The following is a 22,420-nucleotide window of genomic DNA, read 5'->3' on the forward strand; positions in this document are numbered from 1 at the left end:
ACTGTTTCAAGGGAGGCAGCCTCTTTTCTGCAGTTCTAACAGTGCCATCAAGTGGCTCTGCGTGCAGACGCAGGGCAGAGCCTCCAGACAGCCCAAGCTGACCCGGTGGACAGAGGAGCTATGGGACTTTGCCTGCTACCCACCAGCAGCCAGCCAAGTACCCTTCCCTAGAACAATATGCCAGGAGGCGAGGAGGCCATCTCCCCCGTGTATGTGTAATAACTCTCATGGAAACGGGCCATCAAGTTTAGCATGTTCCTGCAAGGTGCTTCATTGAGCCTCTCTGCCCAAACACGGAGGCATCTAGGACAAAAGTCACCATTCCTTGGGAGGCACCACAGCACATTTTCAACCTGAGACATGGTCAGTGACCAGAACAAGCCTGTCTGTGCTACCACACCCTTGAATCCGTTCAAAGGAGAAAGGAGGACTGCAGGGTGCTGGGCAGGACTCGGTCTGGTGAGAAGGCCCGTCAGCACCCTCCAGCCACACTCCTGGCCAGGGACACAAGTCGTTCTCTGGCATCCCATTTACCTTCACTGTGTGTGGGGTTTTTGTTTTTGTTTTTTAACTCTGCAAGTCAAAATCGACTCACCTTAGAAAGACAAAAGTGGTTTCCTTTCTAAAAAGAGGAATTTAAAAGAAACAAAAGGCTTTCCCAGCAGTGGTGTGTTTGCGTAACTGGGAGTGAGGAAACGGAGCGAGAAGGAGAGCGGACATTCCACAAGGAGCCGGGGGCCCTGGTGCCGATCCCAGCCCTGACACTCGGTTGCAGTGAGGTCGCCTCTGAGTGACCAGCCTTGACACCTCTGAGGAGGCGACACCACTCTCTAGCCTCATTTTTCTATAAAAACGGGAGGTAGAAATAGATCCACAGTTTTCAAAATTACACTCCCAGACCCCCCCCGGGAGGGGTGCCAGTTTGGTAGGACTTGGGTCCCCGTACCCTTTACCAGAACAACTCTGTCTTTATCCATCCTACATGTGTAGCTCTTAGGTAGTATCTTATTTTAACAAAGGGTTCCACAGTATCGTAGCCGCTTTTGAGACATCTGCCCAGACCATGACTCTCTGAACTATCCGCCACGCCGGCAGAATTGAGGCCCTAACACCGTGTTTATACTTCATGACCCCAGACCCAGACGACAGTGGACTGTACGAGGTGAACCAATCTGATTCCCCTCCCCAGAATTTGAAACTGGATCCGACTGGGTCAAAGTTGGTCTCTCTGGAGCTGAGGCAGCCATCTTGGATCACAGGACAGAGCGGCTCAGAGTGCCTGTCCCTCCTTCTGCTCCCTACTGCACCCTCACCATGTTCCCCTACAATATATTGCCCGTTAAAAACTTTAAAAGCTCTGAACAAGACCATCTAAAAACTGCTTCCGGGGGCGGGGGGCGGGGGGCCTGGGTGACTCAGTCGGTTTAGCATCCATCCAATTCTTGGTTTCAGTTCAGGTCATGATCTGAGTCATGAGATTGAGCCCTGAGTCTGGCTCCACACTCAGCAGGGAGTCCGCTTGAGGTTCTCTCTCCCTCTCCCTCTGCCCCTTTCCCCGTGCTTGCCCTCTCACTCTCTCAAATAAATAATCTTTTAAAAAACCAAAAAGACTTCTTCCCAGCTCTAAGAAACAAGATCACCAACCCAGGGCAATACACCTCATCTCCCCAGAGCCACATTCTGTTTTGGAAAATAAAGGGAAGTTCCTAAATAGACCAAGTCCTTATGAATTATCTTATGAATTAAATGTTTAATAGAGTAGGCATGTAACGACTCAGTAAATATTGACATTATCGTCATTTCCATTACTTCTGTATTCAAAACTTATTTATAAATCAATCATATTATCCTGTTACTCTAAATTTTAATTTCAAAAACATTTGTTATTTGTATCTACTTGGATCTCACCTATCAATAATACTTTTTTTAAATTTATGTGTCCTGAAATCTTCCATCCAAGAACTTAAGTGTCTGTAAATATGCTAGTTCATTCATTCTTCCATTTTCTTAGATGCTCCGAGTTTACCAAAGAAATAGATCTCCTCACTAAGATCTCACAATTTTAAGCGCTTATTTCTTAAATGACATCTTCTCACATTAAAGAAGACCTGTGCCTTACTCCACAATAGATTAAAGAATCACATAGTCTCCATTTAAGGAAAGGCTTGCAAGGTACTTGACTATTTGTCAAAATCTGGGTCATGACTCAAGAGTGGGCCCTGAAATCAATTTAGAGGATCAGGTCTGGGGCAGGGGGGTAGTTTAGAATTTTAGAATTTTTTTAAAAAAATGAAAGGGTGTCACGTGCTTAGTAAGGCTGCGTGTTTTTATGTAAACCCTGATTTCAGATACACAGGTATGTGTATGCGGGGTGAGGATGTCAAATGCACGTCCCACTGTGGGCCTCACAGTGGTGTGTCAGGGTCCCAGCCTAGCCATGCCACCCTCCTCTTCCTCACTCCTCAGCCCTCAGCCCAACCCCACACACGTGCATGGCTACACCTGCACCCAACGACTCGTCCTCACCATCCCGCTTGCCCACAACACCAGCAAGATCACAGCAATTTCCACCCAATCGTGGCTTCCTCTCCTCGACGGGCCAGGCCTGCCACATCTGATTCCCACCGCACATCTGCTGGGCTTTCATTTTTGGTTTTGGCCTCAGAGGTGGAAGGAGGGAATGGGGGGTTAGGGGCAGGTGGCTGTTGGGATCAGCAAAGTCCAGGCAGCTGGGCTTGAACCCCCCGGCCTCTCTTGGTCTTGTGGGTGCTGGGCCTGGATGATGAGGACTGTCCCGGGGCCATTAGTCTGACAAGCAGGCAGGGCTACAGAGGGGCCTGGCGCCTGGTTGCCTTTAACCCCTGGCACGATAGCAGTGGTCTCTGACAGCTATGGCCCCGTCCACACAATAATGGAGAATCTCCTTGGAAAACTGATACAAAATAACCCTTTTACCTAATTTTGTATTTCGTGGGTACGAATCAACCACAGGATTGTTTCTGGCCCAGTACAGGGCACACTCTCGCCACTCAAAGGTGGAACTAGGGGCTGGACTCACCTGGGAGCTTGTTAAAGGGAGACTCTCAGCAACGCCCCCCCCAGACCTGATGAATAAGAATCTGCATTTTAACAAGACCCCTAGAGATTCGTGCCAGCACTTGAAGAAGTGTGAGGGGCTCTGATTCAAAAGCGCTGGTCCCCTAACTAAGTGACACCCGCCGCCCCAGTTTCTCGTCAGTGTGCAGTGAAGATGTTGGTGTGAGATTTGTCCTTTCTTGGTAGGCACTGTCTTTCACTCTGGTTTTGTTCCCTTCCTTCTGGCAGTAAAATATGCTTTGCTTTAGGAAGAGTGATTGTGAGTGTGAGTGCAGTTGTGTTCAGGAGGCAAAGTAAAACGTAGTTGCAGCATCTGCGTAATCGTGCACAGTTTTGCAAACTCTAAGAAGTGCGCGCTCTGTGAAGAATGCTGTGTGCTGCTCAGGCACAGACCCAGGAAGGGAGCAGGCTGGATAGAACATGGCATTCCAGTTGCCTGCAGAGCCAGCTCCAGCCTGGGCTTGCCCACCCCCTCTGTACCTGTACCCCTGGCACTTCCACAGACCAGCAGATTGTTGTAATTGCTTGCAAAATGGCACCTTTGGCCAAAGCCAATTGGACGGGAAATCTTATAAAAATGGGCCCAGCACTTAGGCCCGCATAAGAAGACAGGCTCCACCACTGGAGACCCAAACATGTCCAAGTTTGCTTTCCCTACATTCTCTCCTGAACACTGGAGGACCGGTGATGAGTGGGAACCAAGCAGAAGGTGAAGAAATCTCGCAATGGGGTCAGTAAGAGTGTTCTTCCTGAGTAGATGGAATACTTGGAGCGACTCTGTGATCCTCAGAACAGCAAAACTAGGGCCTGGAGTCATGGGCATGAGAGAAGGCCAGGAAACAGGTGGCGTCTGAGGCTGGGTGGCCCTGTAGAGGGAGGGCCAGGAGGAGCCCCGCTCTCCGCCTGGGAAGCCCACCTCCCTGCACCAGCAGCCTCAGGCCCTCTGGTCCTGCCCGTCCTGCCCGCCCTGCCCTGCCCGGGGCAGGCAGGCCCTCCTGCCCAGTGTCCTGGGATTCTCAGCATTCCGAAGCCCGCAAATAACAAAGGCAGTTTTGTGGCATTTCAGAACAAGCTTGGAAACTTTTAAATGTCAAAATGAATGATGTGGAAAGACTTGTGGGAGAAGCGAGGAGGCAGAGGCTGAGCTGGGAGAATGGAAAGGCTTGGGGGCGCAGAGGGGCCGCTGGTAGCACGGCTGTGGGGCTCAGAAGTCTTTTAATAAAAGGGACACTCAGAAGCAGAAAACCATCTTGAGCTGTCACAAGAGCCAGTGATGTGGCAAAAACGTAAAGATGAACGTGGTCCCGGCAGGGACAGCCAGGACGCATGTTACTGATTTTATTGAGGATCTGCTGTCTGAGCGGGGAAGCGTCTGATTTGCAAAAGGATGTCGCGGAGCAAGGAGCGCCGTCACCCCATCCGACCCAGACCCGGACTGGGATCTGAAGACACTCACAGCTCTGTCTTGCGAAGAGCAGGAGGCCCCATGACCGGGAAGTTTCCCACCCTGGAGGCCAGATTTGTCATTCAATTTCCACCATCCACGTCAGCCCCTCGAGAGGAGAAGGGACACTCTGACCTCTCCACACCCTTTATCACTTGGGTGGTGATGCATCGTGCCCCACAAGACAGGGCACAGAGAGGACAGCCACCCCCTGACCTCAGTCTTCCCGTCTGTGCATGCCAGGCCCAGGCTGCGTAACGGCAGCGTCCTCCTTGGATGGTGAGCCTCCAGAAGTCTCAGAAAAAAGAATGCTGAAGTTGAGCCTGCTGAACTCATAATTCCACAGTGTGCTCTGACCACTAGAGTACTTCCGTATATTCTGTTAAACCTCGTAACAATCCCTCAAATGACATTTTACAGATGGAGAAACTGAGGCCCAGAGAGCCAGAGGAACACAGAGCCGAGGTCGTCAGGGCCAGTCGGGGCTCCCTCTACAGCCTCAGCTGATGGCAGGAAATGTCTTCTGGGAAGGTGGTCGTGGGCACTCTCAGCCAGGGCTGTCCAGCTGTCCTCCGCTGCTGACAGAGGCCCCACTTCCCCCATGCCCTCCGGGCATGCTCCCCAGCTTTATTAGCCTCTAAGCCCCAACAGGAAAGGAACTGGTCTCTTCTCAGTGAGGTCTCCCCAGTGCCTGACCTTTAAGTGTCGAATAAAGAGCTGGAACTGACCCCACCCCCTCATCCAGATGCTCCATGCCGGGCCCTGCCCTTCAGATCCCTTTCTTAATTCTCGCTGTTCCCACAGACCCTGCCCCAGCCCCAGTTCATCCCCACCCTGGCCCCAGAGCTGGCGGCCAGCTTCAACCCTGCTGGGACCGGGACTTCACCCCACTGAGCACCTCCTCAGCCCAGAGAGCCCAGGTGCCCACGCCGATGACTGCGGCAGGGAGGGCGGGGAACAGACCCTCGGGGCCCCTTCCCCTCTGTCATCACTGGAATACAGCCAGCTCCCAGGTCAAGAAGAGGAATTGCAGGGCTGCAGCCTCACCCCCTTGAAAGGAGCCGCTACAGAACCCGGGCCCAGGGCCCCGATGCAGCCGTATTGTCTCTCTGCCTGTGTGTGTGTCTCTCACATGCACACTCTCACACTCGCTACTCAGACAGGCACAGTGGCTGAGCCCTGAGAACTCGCCCCAAGGCCTCCACCCCAAGGCACCCCGCACCCCCCAGCCACCCTGCCTCTCAGGGGGAGAGCATCTTAGCTCAGTCATCTGCCATTAAAAAAACTAACAGACTTTAAGAAGCCCCTCATCTCCCCCATAGCCACCCCCTGCTAGGACACTGGGACCATAATCACCCCAAGCAAGACAGGCTGTGTCACTCTGTCCTCATGCCCTAGCACCTCTGCCTGTGGGCTGGAAGGGGAGGGAGAGCGGTGCAAGCTCCGCGTCGCCGGGCATCGTGTCCGGGATCCTCATCCCCGGCCTCCCAAATGTGCAATTACTTGCCTGCGTCACCTGCACCCAACTCCCCCGCACAGTAGCAGCTGGCCTCTCCAAGCCCCGAAAGCACCCCTATGGGCGGGAACACGGGCACTCAGTGACCACGGCTGCCCCGCCGAGCAGGGGAGGAGCCGCGGCCCTCACACGCTGACCAGCAGCCAGCAGCACGGGCCACCTGAGGCACCCCGACCTTCCCAAGGGAGATGTTCACCTGGCGGGCCCACAGCCCCGAACCTCCCGCAGAGAAGGGACTGCGGCAACTGAATCACTCCAGTGCTTGTGGCCTGGAGATCGGCTGTAGAGGAAGGAGGCTGAACGCTCTCTCAGCTGAGTGCCAACACAGCTCAGCTCTGCTGCCGGCCCCGGATAAAGGACAGAGGCTGCCTCTCCAAGGCCCAGAGCCACCTGGGGCGAGCCCCGGAGTGCTGGCCTCTCCCAGAGTCTCCAGGCCTCCGACTGACCCTAAGTCAGCCTTCCCAACACATTCACCTAAACGTCATCATACCGTGCAATCAAATGAGTGAAACAAAGACGAACGTTGCTCTAAAGAATCATTTTGTTTCTAACAGTCATGGGCCCCAGGCCTGAGCTGCCTGCCAGAGGAGGACCCGTCCCCACAACAAGGCTGAGTGAAAGGGCCCCAAGTGGGCCTTCCCCGGCCACAGGGCAGGACGCAACAGTATCTTCCTGGAGGCAGCCTCAGCATCTAGCATGGGGCCAGACCGGAAAGGAATGGGCAGGGGAGGTGGGCAAAGGCCTGTCGTTAGGCCTGAGAGTGCAGGAGACGGGGCCAAGCCAGCCTGCCTCTGGGGTGGAGGAGCTGACCTCAAAAGAGGGGAGCACAGCCTCGGAAGCCCCGGCCTTCCCCACACACTCCTGCTAGGGGGACTGTCCAATGGGCCTGAATTTGGCAGAGATTCTTCCAGCAGCGGCTAGAGAACGGGGAGAGCCCGGAGGCCAGGTGGACCTTGTCTGCTGCACGCCCTTGTCAGGTCTTAACACCCCCACCCTCTGAGCCAGCATGCAGCAGGCGCTTGGTAAGTGGTAACCATTATCAGCTTAAGGTGGCTTCTCCAACACAGCAATGCCAACATCTGTGGCTTGAAGGAGCACCCCTGAGTCTCAAGGGACATCTGAGTCCACGACAGAGGGATGGGTGGTGAGGGAAAAAGGCTGAAATGCTGATGTTCTGAGTAGAGGGCAGGGAGGCACGGGACTGGAACGGCTTCCTCTTTCTCCTTCTAGTCAGTCCTGCCCAGAGCAGACGCTGAGAGGAGTGAGGGGATCACTCCTGCCCCAGGCCCAGCCCCTCCCGACCTCAGCCCTTGATTTCTTCGGGGACACTCTCACCCCATCCCTACAAGGCAGCCCTCAGCAGCAGCCTCCACAGGTCCTGCTGGGAGCTTAGGAGTGCAGGGCCTTCAAGAACTTTTCAAGAACTGCTGCCACATTCTGGCAGATGCAAGGAAGTCATCCCTGGTGCTCTGTGCCTGCAGGACGGCCAGTGACTGTGCTATGTCTGTGGGTAGTCACATCCAAACAGGGCCAAGGCCAGGCCTGCCCGTACCCAGTCCTGGGCACACGTCAGCAAGAAGCCCACTGGCCGAGGGCTAGGAGTGGCTCCCAGTGCGACCAGAGCACTCGGAAGCCAGGGGCTGAGGAAGAAGACACAAGGGTGGAGCTACACGGCCCAGCCGAACGTCCTGATGAGCAAATGGAGGACGCAGAGGCTGAGAGCCACAGGGGCTTTCAGGAAGACTCAGGTGTCCCCTGGGAAGCAGACTGGATGCCTCTATGACACTCGGCTCCCTTGCCTGGGACGGGAGTCGCAGAGCCGACCTGATGGGACCCTGACTGGCACCAGCACAACCCACCACGCAGAGCTGTCCTCTGCGGCCCCAGCAGGGAAGCTTCGGGCGGCCAAGGGGACATGTCCTGCCTCTCACCGGCCCTGAGCTAGGCTGCTCAGGATACCTGCCCAGGAATCTGGTTTGCTGAGAGATTCAGTTTCTTCCTAGAGGACCAACCTGACAAGTGTATGCTTGGGAGCTGGACGCAGTCCTGCCTTCCTCCATAAGGACTGGGAAGCAAAGTCTTTCTGCAGAGAAGGGACAAACGTAAGAGCTTTGCAAGAGAGAGAGAGAATAGAAACTAATAGAAACATTCCCAGCCTCCCCCCTCAATTCTGTGAGCTATCTGATATTTTTCCAAGAAATCCTTTCTCTACTTAATGAAGTTTGATTTCTGGTGCTTGCAACAAAAAAACTCAGACTGGCCATGCATGTTATCACATTGAATTCCATTGAATTCCCATAACATAACTCTACAAGGGCAATACTATTATTTGTCTTGAACACACAAGGAGATTAAGGGAAGATCTCCAGAGCTTGGATCTGCTCCTGGACAGTCAACCTTCAAAACCCATTGTCTTCACTATAGTGTTGTACACCTCCCTGAGGCTACCTCTCCTCAAGCATAAAGACAGGAAATCGAAGGAGATAATGTCATTCGAATCTAAGTTTCTGCTATTGGCCAACACATCTACGCTCACTACGGGATGCACCCACTGTGAAGGGAGCAAGCAGGGGGGAATGGGCCCACTCGCCCAAAAGCTGCTGGAGGGACGTGGCCACGACCCTTCTATGTCCAGAGCCAACATCATGCCTGGAACAGAGTAAACACCCCATCAAATGGTGGCCCAGCCTCAAATCCCCATCGCTCATGCCTCAGCTCCTTGTTCCCCTTTCTCCCTTGGCCCTGAGCACCCGTGACTATAATCACCTGCTTTTGTTCCTTGTCTCCAGCGAGACTATGAGCTCAGTGAGGGGGGAGAGACCACTTGCTTCTTTGCATCTGCTGCAATGCCTTCCTTGTGCACAAGAAAGCCCTCACTAAATGTTTGTTGAGTGAATAAAAGAGTGAATGATGCACATAAATATGCATGTCTTCTCATATGTGCTTAGGAAAAAAAACGGGTCCTGCAGGTGAGGTTAACAGTGAAGCCAGGCTAGGACTCTGCAGTACCTACACCTGGCACTAGATGGCACCCACACACACCAAGATGGTGCTTCTGGGAAAGACCAGAGGGGTGGTTTTGGTAGAGGGTTTTCAAGGAAGACCATAGATGTTCATCTATAAGGTCTCCTTGACTGAAAGTCTGCAGTCTTGCACAAATGAGCCAGTCTCAGCAGGACACTATACTAATCAGAGTACTCCAGAGAAATAGAATCAATAGGATATGCATACAAAGAGATTTCTTATAAGGAATTCGTTCATAGATCGATGGAGGCTGGCAAGGCCAAAATCTGCAGCATGGGATGGCAGGCTCAAGATCCAGGAGAGCTGATGGTGCAGATGAAGTCCAAAGGCCATCTGCTGGAAATCCCTCTTACTGAAAGACGCAGGTCTTAATTGTTCTCTTCAGGCCTTCAACTGACTGGATGAGGCCCACCACATTATGGAGAGTAATCTGTGTTACTCAAAGTTCACCAATTTAAATGCTAATCTCATCCAAAAACACCCTCCGGTTGACACATAAATTCAATCACCACACACACACTTGAAGCTTTTAGCCCAGAGTAGCCATGATCTTGTGCAGACACCGGCATTTCTCTGTCTCTGTCTCTCTGCCTCTCTCTCTCTCATCTTCTCCTAATAGTTCTGTAATGAGTGTCAAGTGCAAGAACAAAGATCTGTTTCCTCCCAAAGAAATCCAAAGGTTACATTGATCACTGAGCTCTTCCCACGTGCACCCCCAGAAGACAATGCAGGGAACACAACCCATGAGAGTGGTTATAAGCTAAACTTCTGAGGGCATTATCCTAACCCACGGGGCTTAAATCCACTGTTTGCAGATTTTTAGTCAACGTTTAAAAATGAGCTATCATCCCTAAAGGCCTGTGAATTGACTGTAAGGAATTTCATTGGAGATGAGTAATTGGGAAGACAAAGGGAGAAATTTTTCTCTCTTAGCTAACACAGCTAAAATCACAGATAGGAAAGAGCTCTTAGTATATTCACTAATTGGAGTCATGTGTACATTGCCCTTGTCAACCGGAAACATTTACTTGTTTAAAGGAAGTCTCCTGAGTTCAGTGTAATGGTTACAACTTCTCTACTGAAGGAGAGTCCTGGGTGTAGACCCAGAACGGACAATTGCATAAGTGACTGCTTGCTAAGGCAAGGCACAAACCTGCTATGCTGCCAAATTATTTTCTTTCACCACAAACAGTCAAAGTTACTGCCACCAGTGAAAATGTTCATTACTCTTTCACGTTGAGAACTGACAACTATTCTCAGGGAGAAAATGTTTCATCTGTGTTTATGCGCTATCGGTTAGCATAATAAAAGACCTTTTGTTTAAAGCAGAATTAGCCCATTTGTAATAGACTCACTCAAACTACTGGAAAAAAAAAAAACCATGTTGAATCATATGAGATACACTCTACTTTGCAATCCAATTTTTAAAATAAGGCTTCTAAGTATATAACATAAATCATGCCCTAGTGGGGTGTCTGGGTTGGAAGAAAGCCATTGCGTCCTGGAGAGACAAAGCAGCCGACAAATGTTCTTTATGGTGGGGATGTCCCTCTGCCATGGCAGGCAACCTAAGGCATATGCTTACCAGGTCACATCCTATTCCCCAGCAGCGCGCTGCCATACCTGAGGCCCATTCTGAGCAATGGTCCTCACCTTGGAGATGCAGCTAGCTGCTGCCCCCTCCCGTAATGTTCTGCAAAGTAGAAGGACCAGAGTCAAAAAGCCCATGAATAGACCACCATACCACTGCAAGTCATAATACTAAAGTCCAGACCATAAGAATAACATAGAAGAGAGATTGATCAGATCATACAGGAAAGATTACAAATCACTTCCTTTCTACAGTCAAATTAGCCTCCTATCTGGCTTTTCCAGAGTGTGTGTGGGGGGGGGTGGGGAATGTTGGCCATTACAAAGGCACAAATAGGGCCAATCTCAGGAAGAAAATATCCCAAGTGGTAGTAAGGCCAAAAGGTGCCCTTCTCTGCCTCACTTTGGGGGGATCAACAGTTCCCTGTAGCTACTTTGTAAACTTGAAGCCTCGGAGTGGGGAGAAGGAGTCATCAGGTCAACATTTTCTTTTCCCAAAGCCACCATGACATTTGTCAGGAAGGCTCCCTGCAGGGCCCCAATGAGCAGCCCTCTGGCCAGCCCTCCCCTCAACATCTGCAGCTGCTGGCCGCTCTGGCTCAGCTCCTGCTTCATCAACAGACAAGGCAAGGGGGGAGCAGGGCCGAGAAGGGGCCAGCGCCACGCCCAGCCTCCGCAGCTGTGCTTCCTCCGCTTGTCAACACAGGAAAAAGAACTGAGTGTGAAACTCTCAGGATCTGTGAGAAACTATGTGGTCTGGGAGGAAAATCTCAGAAAACCTTTTTGATGCAAAAGACACCGTGACATGGGTTTCAGGGAGGAGGAGAAATCCGCTTTCCCACTGCGCAAAGCACTTTCTACAGGCAGGCAGGAATGTTGGCGTCACCATCTGATCCAGCTCATTCCTTTTCCAAAAGGGGAGAGTCAGGGGGTGGGGGGAGGGGTTGTAGATGACTCCAAAAGAAACAGAACTAAATTCCAAGTCCCTCGACCCTTTGTTTCTGGCTGACTGCTGATCCGAAGGCAGTGGAGTTTTAGCCTTTCAAGTTCAGGTTCACTGCCTCCCTTCCAGGAGTACAGGGTGAAATGGGATCGCTGTGCTGATCCAAGCCCCCGGATGTTCTGGTAGTTTCCTATTCAACTGTGAAGAAAGGGCAGCAGGCCATATGGTGGCTCTAGGCAGAGAGAGGGGACAAGGACTCCACTCAGTGCACGAGAAGAAGGTGAAGACTGCCCAAGACAAAAAATAAAACAGTAAGAAATGTTGGAGATGGACAGAGAAAACAGAGGGAGAGGCCAATTTAAAATAAGCCTTGGAGGGGCACCCAGGTGGTTCAGTAGGTTAAGCGTCTGCCTTCAGTTCAGGTCACGATCCCAGGATCCTGTGATCGAGTCCCAAGTCAGGCTCCCTCCCCAGCGGAGAGTCTGCTTCCCCCTCTCACCACTCCCGTCCTCTCCCTCTCTCTCAAATAAATAAAATCTTTAAAATAAATAAATAGATAATATGAGCCTTGGAATCCTAAGAACATTTTGTCAGTTGTTGATCCTTCCTTACTGCTTAATCCTGATGAGCTAGCAGTCTGTGAACAAGACTTTGCCTTTGGCCTTGGCTGCCAGGAAGCTCAGAGATCCATTCTGGGCTCAATTACAGTAGCTTCCCTTAGCTTAAGTTTTCTGTGCTGGGGTTATTGCAAATCATTTCTGGAGTAGGGAGGAAGACAGCCTTTGTGATTTTCTGGCTATGCGCCATCTACACCCCTGCCTCTTGTTAACTGGATACCAAATTCTCTCTAGGAAACTAGGCTTCCCTACTCTTAGCCCCTGCACTTTGGGAAGGGGGGTCCCATCTCCATCTCAGGGGAGAGGCATGTAACCCAGACACAAGCCAGTCAGATTTTCTATCTCCCTTGTCACAGCCCTGGGTTATGGGTGGGCAGAGGAGCCAAGGAGAGACTAAGAGCATTTTGCCAGGAATCGGGGGGCTACCGACTGTTCCCACTGGACTTGCAGTTGGAAAGATACAAGTCTCAAGCCCTCACGGCTGTGATGGGACCACAAGGGAAGCATCTGCCAGAGCTAAATCTAGAGCAAGGCCTGCAGGATGAAGAGAGACAAGGAAAGCAGGTCCAGGGGCGTTACTGGAGCCCCAGCCCAGCTGTGCCTGAAGCCCATCCGCCCACCCTGTTTATGAAGCAGCAGATCCCCCGTCTGCTTCCGTCTGATCTGGATTTGTTGTCGCAGCAGAAAGCGTCCCACCTGACACAGTAGGTAGAGCCAAAAAACCGTACTTCGTTTTCTCTTACCATGAGAATGATATGGGGCGAAGGAAGAAATTTTGAAAAATACAGGCAACTATGAGAAAAAATATCACCCCGAACCCCGTAACCTAGAGAGAATGATAAAATGAACAAAATGGACTGATTGTTCCCAGAATTTACTTTGAAGCCAGGAAAAAAAACACCACTCGTGACCACCCGCAAAGGGCAGTCACCCTAAACCGGATTCCATCTCGAGTTACCCCACTTCAGCCACAGAGAAGGAGAGTCACCGTTTCATTTTGGGTTAGCTTCGGAGGGTAGTTCTAGCAGGCCTTTGAGATTTAACCACTTTCTTCACCCCCCAAGTTCAAAAGCCATAAATGTGGCCCAGCACCGAAAGCCTTTCGGCTACAAGAGCTGAGCTGCTTGAGAGCTGCGTGTCTCAGAGGAGCGGCGGGTATTCAGGTCGACTTGTCCCCTTTCAGAAGCCACTCGGAGGCAGCACCGCGCCCCCCGCCCCTGCCCCAGCATCTGGGCGGTTCTCTGAGTGCCCGGGAGCGGGGCGGGACGCCCGGTCCTCTGGCTCCTCGGGCAGCCCTGGCCGGGCAGGTCGCTTTGAACCGACCGCACTGCAAAAACGCTACTGCTGCGAGTTTCCCACAAAAGCTGCATAGCATGTTTTCTGTTTTTCTGTTATTAAAGTTTTCAAACATACAGAAAGAGTAGAAAGAGTACAGTATAACAAATGTGCGCACTGGTTCGATTTCACACGTGTTTACCTTTTGCCGGCTTGGCTTCATGTATTTCTTTTCTTGCTTAAGTGTGTTATTTTATTATTTTATTTTTAAGTAGGCTCCACACCCAATGTGGGGCTTGAACTCACGACCCTGAGATCTAGACTGAGCTGGCCAGGAGCCCCTTGCTGAAGTGTTTTTATTTTTATTTTTTATTTTTTTTATTTTTATTTTTTTTAGATTTTATTTATTTATTTGAGACAGAGAGAATGAGAGAGAGAGAGAGCACATGAGAGGGGGGAGGGTCAGAGGGAGAAGCAGACTCCCTGCTGAGCAGGGAGCCCGATGCGGGACTCGATCCAGGGACTCCAGGATCATGACCTGAGCCTAAGGCAGTCGCTTAACCAACTAAGCCACCCAGGCGCCCTGCTGAAGTGTTTTAAAGCAAACTATAGACATACTATAAATGGATATATCTGATTGCTCCTTCACGGTGCCATTTTCTCTTTTAATTTCCTATTGAAATTAGGTATCTAAGAAGGACAATGTAAAACAATTGCTACCATGTATTAAATACCTGCTAGTCACCTATTGCTTCATTCATTCATTCATTCATCCACTGGCCAATATTTATTGAGCACCAACTAGGCCATGGTTTGAAGCCCACGGATATAGCAACACACAAAACTGGGGGTGCGCAGGAACCCAGCCCTCTTGGAGCTGACATTTTTGTGGAGGAGATGGGCATTAAATAGATAAAGTGGGGGCAGGACAAGAGTGAGAGGGGAGGTGGTGAGAAATGACTGGATTCTGAATATATCATGAAGGCAGAGCCAACAGGGTTTCCAGACAGACTGGATGTGAGGTGTGAGAGGGAAAAAAAAAGGGGGATCAAGGATGATGGGACATTTTTAGCCCGAGCATTCCGAAGCCTGAAGGAACCATTCATTAACTAGGATGGAGATGACCCCAGAGACAGCAGGTCTGGATGGGAAGATCAAAAGTTCGATTGGGCGGTGGGCGCCAGGGTGGCTCAGTCGGTGAAATGTTTGCCTTCGGCTCAGGTCATGATCCCAGGGTCCTGGGATGGAGTCCCGCATTGGGCTCCCTGCTCAACGGGAAGCCTGCTTCTCCCTCTGCCTGCCACTCACCCTGCTTGTGCGCTCTCTCTGACAAATAAATAAATACAATCTTTAAAAAAAAAAAAGGTTCAATTTGGACACGCTAAGTCTGAGATGGTCACACAGGAAACTAGCTGAGTCTGGAGTTCAGGGGTGATGCCAAGGCTGGAGATGCTACTCTGGAGTCACCAGCATATACATATTATCTTCAGCCCTGAGACTGGATATTATTAAGGAGTGAGCATAACTGGCAAAGACATCCAAGGACTGAGCCCTGGAAAGTGGGAAATGGCAGCCAGTGTGGTAGAAGACTCGAGTGTAGTGTCCTGAAGCCAAGAGCACAAAAGGTTCCCAGAAGGGAGTGACTGTCCAATACTGCTGATAGGCCATCGCAGATAAAGACTGAGAACTGGGGGTGCCTGGGTGGCTCAGTTGGTTAAGCGTCCAACTCTTGATTTCAGCTGAGGTCATGATCTTCGGGTCCTGGGACTGAGCCCCCCATCGGTCGCCATGCTCAGCACGAGGTCTGCTTGTCCCTCTCCCCATCCCCGCTTGCACACTCACTCTAAAATAAAATAAAAATCTAAAAAAAAAAAAACAACTGAGAACTGACCCCACAATTCAGCACCAAGGTGGTCACTGGTTTCCCTGGCAAAAGTAGCCTGTATGAAGGGGCCAGGACAAAAGTCTGATAGGGTGGGTCATGAGAAAATGGGAGAAGTGGAGACAGCAGGTATGGACAGCCCTTTGGAGACATTTTGCTATAATACAAAAGTGAGGAGAAATGGGGTGCTAGCTGCAGGGGACAAAGGGTCAAGAGGTTTGGTTAAAATGGGATAAATTAGATCATGTCTGTACTAATGGAAATATCTAGTAGAGAGGGGGAAATGATGCAGGAGACAGGAAGAACGGCTGGAGCAAGGTCAACGAGTGGTCCAAAGCTGATGGGGCCCGGGGAGCCTGTGGCGGAGAGGAGCACCCACAGGACTGGTGGGGGACCAGGCAATGGTGCTGGGCACAGATACAGTAACACTAGGTGTGGTTGGAGATTAATTCTCCTTGTGAGGAGATACTACCATCCTCTTTGGAAATGAATCAACCGCATCTCAAAGAAGTTAAGTTCCTTGGAAGTTGCAAATCTGGGACCCAGGCTCCAAGTTTCTGATTCCAAAAACTGTTCCACCATAGGCGCCCCTCTATTTTTGCACAGAACCGGAAGTTAAGGAGTTAAAGAAACCCTCCACATTTTATTCTTCCCCTTTTACATAAATCATAGGTTGCTCTGAAGCACTCTGAAGATAAAACTGGAATGAAGCCTCTTCTTTGACAAGTCAGCAGTCCTTCCAACTTTTTTTCTGTATTACATTCTCTCATGTGGCATGTTCCCATATAAAAATTTCAATTTATGGGGCCCAGAGACCAAACTTGACAAAATGTTATCCTGGTGTATTTTCCAGACTGAATTTTATTTCCCTCTAAAAATGTAAACGTTCAAGTGTTTTTACTTTGCCACTGGCCCTCTCCATGCTTTGCACAGAATCTCAGTTCCTCCGAATCGCACCCAGGAGCGGGGCGTAGGGGGACAGTTCCTTCCCGGCCGCCGGCGGGGACGCCGTCACCAGATGGCGCCAGAGCTCTCCTTGGCTCCGGCTTCGGGCCTACTGCGCATGCTCCCCAGGACTCCCGCCCAGACCGCGGCAACTCACCACCCGCGTGCCCGGCACGGCTCCCCGCCCCCCGCCCCGCCCGAGATTGGACCCAGAGAAGGCGGACAGTCGGATGCCCGCTGTCTTCTCCGTCCTCCTCCTTACTTAAAGCACACCCGCATCTTCGGCTACCTGGCTACCTACACCGCAGCCAGCAACCAATGGCAGAGCAAAACTTGATGGGATGCTGGGAGAAGGGAGGAATATGTTTTCATAAAAAATATTACCTGACACATACTTTGCTGATACTTGCCTCTCAAAAAGCCTGGCCCAGTGTCCAGTAACTTCGCTGCCCCAAGCCCTATGCAGCGGAGACTGGATTTCCACGTGGCCCAGCTGGTAGCTTTAAATCATTTTCGGATGCGGAATACACACACACACACACACACACGGCTCACCTGTTACTTCGTTTGCTTCCTGGTGACACACCACAACGGCTTGCAGATGCTTGAAATAGAAGTCTGTGGCTGACAAATTCATCCTTGAAACACTCGCGTGTGCGGCCAGGACCACAAGTCAGGTGCGGTGGCCCCACAAATGAAGAATACCATCTATAATTAGCCCGACCCAGAACTCTTGGAAAACTTGTTAGGGGAGGTGTTTTTTCTTGACCCAATGAGAGCCTATTCCTTTAACTGTAGGATATCTGTCAAGTGCTTTTCAGCATGGAATGAACTAAAATTTCTAACTCGTTAACTATTTTAAGCAGGTCAAAGTATTATTTAGGATGGGTGTCTTCCAGGCATACTGTTGCTCTAGGGCTGATGTTTGGGAGGCTGGCTCAGAGGTTTCTGGAACCATCTTTATCACATACCTTAAGTCCCTCTGAGAAAGAAAAATTCAATTTGTGTATCTCTGCTTTGGAAGAAGATAGCTGTGCTAAAGGAGAGTGTTAACTGAGGAGACATAACCTTCACTATGAGAAGTATTTTGTGTCGCTTTGTAAACAGAGGGACCTATTTCTTTCTTTCCTTTTTTGAGATAGGGGGAGTCTGATAGGTTTTACTAACAGCCTTTTCTGTCAGACTCCACAAAAAATTTTTTGTGGAATCGACGTCTTTTTAATTAATTTCAGTTAGCTTTTACTGAGGTGCCCAGTGTGTGCCAGAACCCATGCTAGGCACTGGGGATGCAGCATTGAACAAAAATAGCCAAAAAGCACGGCCGTGCTAGAGCTTACCTACTTCCAGAGGAAACAACCAAACATTTCTAAACATGGATCCTGTTAAGAGGAGGACATTTATCAAACTTGCTGTCCTCAGAGCATTGTGATGTAGCGTGACCTATGATAAGATGACTCAGGTACAAAGCAGGAAGACGAGCCTGAACGCATTTTAATCACTAACTGTGATTCTGAAGTAGAGGCTGCTTTTAGGCAACAGGCTTGAGCAATGGAATCTAAGGCCAAAGGTCCCACCATAATCCCCTGGCTGAATACAGAGAAGCCCATCAGGCAACCTGCCTCAAAATATCCAGAGGCCCTAACTAACCAAAGGGCTACTCACAAGGAGGCACAGGTACCTAAAAAGGAAAATTCCAAAAGCTCCCATACCTAACCCCCTTTAAGTTCAAACCCCATCCATTGCCTCCAGGCAGATAAAGTCTCTCCTCTGCTGTCCTTCCCACTGCTCCCTGGCGGTGTAGTCAATAAACTTCTCCTTTGTTCTGCCTCAGGTGAATTCTTTCACCACCACTTCCACCCCATTGGGTCACCCGACATTTTGGGGGCCCCCATCCGATCAGGAGAGACACCACACTGAACAAGTCACTTCACAGTTCCAGGCCCCCCTGTGTCCTCTGTTAATATACTACCTTCCTCACAGCATAGAGATTCAATGATAAAACACCTAGAGCTTAAAAATAAAATCTTTAAAAAAAAAAAAAAAAAGGGCGCCTGGGTGGCTCAGTTGGTTGGGCGACTGCCTTCGGCTCAGGTCATGATCCTGGAGTCCTGGGATCGAGTCCCGCACCGGGCTCCCTGCTCAGCAGGGAGTCTGCTTCTCCCTCTGACCCTCCTCCCTCTCATGCTCTCTGTCTCTCATTCTCTCTCTCTCAAATAAATAAAAATAAAATCTTTAAAAAAAAAAAAAAACACCTAGAGCTGTCAAAACATTACACAAATGCAGGTTTATATATTTTTACGTTAGAACGCTTAGTAACTAAAGAGAGCATAAGATAAGGGAACACGATTACGAATGATTCGAATGACTCTTAAAACAGGGTCAGAGGACCTGTAAGATTAGGCTAGAACTCTAATCATTAACTTTCAGCTCTTATTTCTCTGAAGCACAATCTTAGGAATCCAGAATATTCTAAATATCTCTTAAAGGATCAGGGTTGAGGAATGTGGTCAGCCCCGAAAAGGAATCCCTGAGTTTTAAGCTTCCCCTTAGGAGCCGGCCTCCCTTGAAGAATAGCTTTAGGCACATCTTTCAGTAATCAAGGACTGGCTCGCCCAGACAAGCTGACTGAAAACCAACCCTGCAAACCCAAGCAGCTCGGACTTGACCAAGCTCAAGGTCACCAGGGATAAGGTGACACAAGAAGTCAATGGCCTCTGAGGTGACTCTGCCCAACACAGGGACTTTCCAGAACCTCTCTCACGAGGTAGGATGAATGTGAGATGCAGAGATAAGAGGACACTCCACATATCCTGAAGGAAGATGTGCTATCTAGGTGGCTGGAGGCCTACAAGTACCTCCCAGATAAGGAGTCTGGAGCTGAGTGACCTTCCCAGGTGTTGAGATGAGTTTGTGTTTTCTAACCTCCCCACTTGCCCCTGATGAAGAGAACAAAGGCAAAAGAAATGTAGATAAAATTAAATTTCCTTACAACTTGCAGCCCATTGACAAATACTTGGGAGAGGCAGAGTAGGACAATCCTGAGGAGTTCACAATGGAGTTAATGTTAATGCATTACTACAGGCAAAAAGCAACCTTAGCTTGAGAATAGCCAGACCTCCAGGATCCTGTAAGTCTTAATGACTGAGCCACCCAGGCGCCCAGGATCCTGTAAGTCTTAACACAGGAAAATCCTTTTGGAAACTTCCTTTATCTCCACCCCACCCCCACCCCCCCACCCCCGCCCTAACTTGAAAGTATATAATCAGTTACTCATGACCCCGCTGTAGCTCTTCCTGCCCACAGGTCCTGTCCCCGCACGCCTGAATAAAAACACCGTTTTGCACCAAAAATGTCTCGAGTTCTTTCTAGACCACTGACTCCCGGCACTTCCCCATGCATCCTGACAATGCCATCACCTAGAGGCTTCACATGGAAGGAAAATGGAAAATTTTCTTAGAAAAACAAGTGGAATTAATACTATTTTTCTTAAGCAAGTACAGCAAGATCTGTATGCCCTTTTGCAGAAGGGTAGTTACACCTGGCAAAAGGAAGAATATCTCAATTGTGCAAGCTCCCTCCTTATTTAGAAAGAGTGCTGACCATTTTGTTTCTATTAGAGAATCAACAGAAATATACCCCCCTTCACAGACCCAAATAAAATAAAAAGCCTGTGGACTGACAATTTCTCCACATGGAAATTAAGAGTCAGAAGACCTCTCCCTTTCCACCTCCTCCACTCCACAGAAGTCTGGCATGCCTGTGTCTCCTCTCAAAATCAGGGACTCTGGATCCAGAAGCATCTAGGAAGAACTCTCAAGTTTAGCAGACAGCTGAAAGCATTAACAGAAGTATCTGAATGCTGCATGGTATTGTCTTTCATAAAAATCAAAGTGGGGAATCTGCTTCTCCCTCTGCCCCTTCCCCCGCCTCCCCCCTCCTCCTGTTTGTGTGTGCACACGCTCTCACAAAAATAAATAAATAAATAAAATCTTAAAAAAAAATCAAAGAAGTAAAAACCTTTTGGCTGACTTTTCACCCTCCAGAAAGTTCTGTTCCTTTCTAATTAAAAGAATCTGTGTTAAGGCCTAGCCCAGAAAGGAAAATCATTTCTGATTTTTTTGTCAAGTACTAGAATATTTTAATTCAGAACAAATTAACAAGACTGTCCATCCTCCTTGATTTCAGCTCAATAAATATTTACTACCTGCCTACTGACATGCCAAGTAGATATTCAGGATCCAGAGAAAAGGAAGATCTAGCTCCTGTGTCAAGGAACTCATGGTCTAGCAGGGAAGAAAACAAATAAGCAAATGATTGCAATACATCATTTCACTGTTTCTCCGTTTTACTGATGAAGACCAAAAAAAGCTCACAAGGTATTTCTAAGTAATGAGGTCTTGGAAGTAATTTAATTACCCAAAGTCAGAGAGCCAGTATGCGACAGAGCCAGAATTCAAACCACAATATTACTGAGATATTTACCTTTACATTATTAAAATTAGTAATATTATTTATATTGAGCTTGCTCAATGTCGAATACCTGGGAAGTACAAGAAAACTTGGAAAGTCTTGTCTTCTGTCATCAGACACGTAGTGAGAGCATGAGTATTTTAGTTACCATCTTTTTCTGAATATAAAGTTGAATTCTAAAATGAGTCCCCTGTGAAAGCAGATGAAATTTCAAGTCTTCCAAGTCCTGGATGAGGTGCGACTTTGGACTACTGTTTTAAGTTCCCCTTGCCCAAGGGGAAAGTACAAAACAAAACAAAATAAGCCAGTCCCTTCAAAGGGACTGGGAAAGACCATATACACTAATCCGCAGGACAGCCTTGAACGAGGACTACACGATTCAGCCCCATATTTGACAAGCTTTCAAGAAAAGGATAGTTTAGAATCCTCATAAATGTAACTTCAATGGCTGGCAGGTTCACTTTTTTAAAAAATGTCTGACAGGGGCACCTGGGTGGCTCAGTCCTTAAGCGTCTGCCTTAGGGTCCTGGGATTGAGCCCCGCATCGGGCTCCTTGCTCCGCAGGAAGCCTGCTTCTCCCTCTCCCACTCCCCCTGCTTGTGTTCCCATCCTCGCTGTGTCTCTCTCTGTCAAATAAATATATGAAATCTTTAAAAAAAATAAATAAAATAAAAATGTTTGACATTTTGTTCAGCTACAAGTCTGTCGAGATCTATGAGGAAGACTAGATATGTGTCCTTCTAATTTCAAACTCTGTATATTTCTAATAATAAAGTGATGTAATTGATATGGGAAACAAAGGAAGAAGAAAAATTATTACATTTCCTTACTATCTACAACCCCTTGATAAGTCCTTGAAACAGGCAAAGTGACATTCCTCTAGGGACTCAACTGCCTCCATGTTCATACTTTGCTAAGGGCAAAAGGCAATCTTAGCCCGACCCCCAGGATCCTGTAAGTCTACTTTAACATACAAAAATTCTTTTGGAAACTTCCTTTATCTCTACCCCCCAAGATACATGTTGGCAATCATCCCCCAAGCATATGACCCTCCAATATACATCTGAAGGGTCTCATGACTCAGGTTTTTATTAGACAGTATTAAATGACCTTTTCCCAAACAATAGCTAGCCCCACTCAAGGTCCTAGAAACCTTGCTTCCAAATTCCTTGGAGACTTACACTAACCCTAACCCCCTCCCAACTTGAAAGTATAATGGGCCACTCCTCATGATCCCAGTGCAGCTCCTTCTGACCACAGGTCCTGTCCCCATGCTTTAATAAAACCACCTTTTTGCACCAAAAACGTCTCAAGAATTCTTAGCCATCAGCTTCAAACCCTAATGTCTTTTCCTACATCAGTAATCAGTAGCTTTTAAAAGAGATGTTATTACGCCTCACAACAATATGCTTTTTTCCCTTCCACTTATCCCTCGTGTCATGTCAAAAAATCTTTTATATTCATTTCACTGTTAAAGATTCCTGGCCAACTTCTGCCCGTCTGGATTTCCATTCATTAAGTATTTATTTCACTATGCTTTATCCTGGGAAACCCAATCATCAATAAGACATATGTATTTGGGAGTCATCTAGTAGGAAAAAGGGATACATTACTAAAA

General features: G+C 49.0%; 1 protein-coding gene and 1 long non-coding RNA gene across 11 annotated transcripts in view; both read right to left on the reverse strand.

Moving 5' to 3' along the window:
• TOMM20 (translocase of outer mitochondrial membrane 20) overlaps positions 1-22,420 on the reverse strand; it is a 289,783-nt gene that overhangs the window by 242,447 nt on the left and 24,916 nt on the right. The gene's annotated exons all lie outside the window — the stretch shown is intronic.
• LOC145722229 (uncharacterized) lies at positions 10,132-19,549 on the reverse strand. The gene is made up of 3 exons (XR_014146346.1): positions 19,515-19,549; positions 18,585-19,473; positions 10,132-18,336 (listed from the first exon to the last, which is right to left on the reverse strand). It is a non-coding gene; the product is annotated as an uncharacterized LOC145722229 (long non-coding RNA).

This window comes from Leptonychotes weddellii, chromosome 6, assembly GCF_054177405.1.
Source record: "Leptonychotes weddellii isolate Sample4059 chromosome 6, ASM5417740v2, whole genome shotgun sequence".
In the NCBI taxonomy this organism is placed as follows: domain Eukaryota; kingdom Metazoa; phylum Chordata; class Mammalia; order Carnivora; family Phocidae; genus Leptonychotes; species Leptonychotes weddellii.